Here is a 3,373-nt window from a genome sequence, read left to right on the forward strand (position 1 = left end):
AAAGCTCAGCGGCAAGAGTGGGCACCCCCCTCCACTGTTGTACCCACGCAGCAGCCAGGCCCTGAGCCGAGGGGTTTCCAAGTTTGCTTCAGCCAGCTTTTAGTAAGTTAGGAGAATTGTAGGTTTGTTACTTTACCTTCATAGATGACGTTTTCATTCAATACACATCTCACTGCAGTCTACGGTAGGCTGTTAGGAGCGCAGAGTTTATCTAAGCAGACATGACAATCATGTACTCAGTGGGGGATTTGCAGCCAGGCCCTGAGCCGAGGGGTTTCCAAGTTTGCTTCAGCCAGCTTTTAGTAAGTTAGGAGAATTGTAGGTTTGTTACTTTACCTTCATAGATGACGTTTTCATTCAATACACATCTCACTGCAGTCTACGGTAGGCTGTTAGGAGCGCAGAGTTTATCTAAGCAGACATGACAATCATGTACTCAGTGGGGGATTTCTTGGAAAATCACCAGCATTAAAACTCTTTTTATTGCCTGCAGGTAGTGATTATTTCATCTTTTCACCGTGCTGCTCCATAAATAAGAGGGCCACGCCTGCTCCCAGGGAATCCGAAATAAAGTACAAAGTCTTCAGCGGTGCAGGAAGCCATACACTGGGAAATACACAGAGCGTGAAAACACAATGCATGCTCAATGAGGGGTCACCTCTGTGTCATCTCTTGCCCGTGGGTCAAAAGGCAATCTCTGCATCTAATTAACAGAAAGTCTCATAAGAGGTTCATCTATTACAAAAGCAAAACAAATAAGAGGCAGCAGAAAAAACACTCTCCAGTTTTAGAGATGTAATAATTAGCAAAGGTACCTGGGTTAAACAGCATTTGAACACCTCTTCCTTTCTGGCTGTTACAATGGCTCAATTAAAGCTCTGAAGGCCGAGTTAAAGATCAGGTTTAGCCCTGGCAGATCACGCTTGAGAAATACCAAGTGCCGAACAAGTTCTGCTACTCCCATTTCCTCCGCTGCTCCTGTGGATGTAATGAAACAGGTTCCTGCTGGCTGGGCCTTTGTGCTCGGGCAGAGCGGGCGCGAAACACTACCCCTTTCTGCAGGCGCTAGAGGACGATACATGCGCTGGGGAAGGAGTCAGGCACAATTTCCTCAAGTTACTACTTGACAAAGAGGGGATACGCATTAACCTCGCCGCGTTCTGCTTTGAGATTTCACCTCAGCCCGTGACGTAACCTGTGCCAAACTGATACGCCGGGATGCTGCTACCCTTCCCGACCCACGAGGCAGAGGGAGCGATCAAAAAACCACACAGCTTTCTCTGTGCTACCTCGCCACCGAATCTCCCCTCGGACACGAGAGCTGAGCTACTGGCAGTCGCCAGCCTCTGCAGAGGCAGCGGGCCGAGGAAGCAGAGGGCAAGCTGCAGCAACAGCGCTTCTGTTTCCGTTGTCACCTGATGGCAGTTTTCCCCACATAAAACACACATTTCGGACAGGTCACTGGACAGACAGGAGAAACAGAGGTTCTGCTTTCAGCTGCTCATCAACCAGCCCATGATGGCACTCATTTTAGTGATTACCTAGAAGATAATTTACTCGTTTATTTGCTCTGCGTAGTGCAAAGTGTTTAATAAGAAGGAAGCGGGGACTGATGGAGTGAAGTACTTGGACCTTAGGGATACGGGGTCTTTATAAGGGTAGACTCAGAGAGGGCTTACTTAGGAGTAGAGAGAAGCACAAGAGAAAGGCTACTGTATGCATTTCACAACATTTTACAGAACCTTCAGGTCTTTTTTTTGTTTGGGGTTTTTTTTCCGGTAGTAGTTTATACGCTCTGTCTGAGCACAGCAGTTTTTCACAAAGCTACTTACTTTAATGACATTCAGTTTCCCTTAAAAAAAAAAAAACACAGAAATGCACAGAATACGGTTGTCCAATTATCTTACATCTCAAAACGGAGCACAAATAGCTAAGAGCACCAGCTCTAGATAAAAGGTCTGCTTTATCGGAATCAGGAGTCAGTGCACTGAAAGCCAAGATTAAAAATTCACCAGCAGCCTCGTCCAGGGAGCTTTACTGAAAAGGCCAGGCGATTCAAAAGTCTGCTTCATCGTAACATTTAAGGTACTGAATGGTGCCTCTGGTCAACCCTCAAAAGAAAGTCATAGAATTTAGACATCGCAGCAGCTTCAGTCAACAGACACAGAAAATTCTGCTTCTGTATTAAAAATAATGATGATAATAATAATAATAATAATAATAATAATAATAATAATAATAATAATAATAATAATAATAATAATAATAATAATAATAATAATAATAATAATAATAATAATAATAATAATAATAATAATAATAATAATAATAATAATAATAATAATAATAATAATAATAATAATAATAATAATAATAATAATAATAATAATAATAATAATAATAATAATAATAATAATAATAATAATAATAATAATAATAATAATAATAATAATAATAATAATAATAATAATAATAATAATAATAATAATAATAAAATAAAAATCAAAATAAAAATCAGTCTTTAATATGAGATGTTGTTGCCAGCAGGGGAGTTGCTCTGTGCAGAACCTTCGGCACAAAATACTAGGCTAGCATCATTAAACATGCTAACTCAGTAAGAATCAGCACTTCACAAGACAACGCCTTCAAGAGAGCTACAAATCAAGGAAAAAAAGTCATCCAGGAAACAAAGCCTATGACACCTTCAACAGATGACTCCAGCACGACCTAACAGACCTCACCGCGCTTTAATGACTCCTCCAGCAGAACACCTCCCCTCTCGCCACGCGTGGAAGATACTCAGTTCGGACTTTCAAGACCTCAAGCCTGTAACTTGCTGAACGTGCGTACTCCTTCCATTTGCAAAACGTCAACAACACATTAAAAAACACCCTAATGAAAGACACAGTGATACTTAGCTCCCTCAGACCCCCAAAAGCCATCGGATGGACAATGGCACATCACCAACTTGCGCTGTGCATAAACAGGTGACTCCTGATAAAAGTTGCCGTCGCCGCTTGGCAGTTCTCTTCGGTGCTAGAGTCCACGCCACGAAAATCCCAGCTACCGTTCACGTTTATCAGTTCGGCCACGAAACCAAGAACTGGCGAAGACACAGCAGCTGAACTAGCCTCTGGCTCTCATCGCGCCCTCCCAAAGCAGGTCAGGGTACGCCGACCGAATAAAGGGTCTACGGCAGGAGCCTTCACCGGCTTTGGATCGACACAGGCTACGCACCCCCCGGGCGTCCGGCTGCACCGTCTCCGTTAACAAACGCGCCCGATGCAAGCGAGCGTTAATGCACATCGGCCCCCGAGGCGGCTGCAGCAGTAACGGCGGCGCAGGCCCGCCGGAGCCCCGCGGGCAGCCCTCC

General features: G+C 43.8%; 1 protein-coding gene across 1 annotated transcript in view; it reads right to left on the bottom strand.

The window, feature by feature from the left end:
- The window catches only part of FZR1 (fizzy/cell division cycle 20 related 1), a 16,547-nt gene extending 16,335 nt beyond the window's left edge, over positions 1 to 212 (bottom strand). The window contains exon 1 of the mRNA XM_009277055.2: positions 137 to 212. The gene's annotated coding sequence lies outside the window, so the exon portion shown is untranslated. The remainder of the gene's footprint in view (positions 1 to 136) is intronic.
- Between the last annotated feature and the right edge of the window lie 3,161 nt (positions 213 to 3,373).

This window comes from Aptenodytes forsteri, unplaced genomic scaffold, assembly GCF_000699145.1.
Source record: "Aptenodytes forsteri isolate BGI_AS27 unplaced genomic scaffold, ASM69914v1 Scaffold274, whole genome shotgun sequence".
Classification (NCBI taxonomy): domain Eukaryota; kingdom Metazoa; phylum Chordata; class Aves; order Sphenisciformes; family Spheniscidae; genus Aptenodytes; species Aptenodytes forsteri.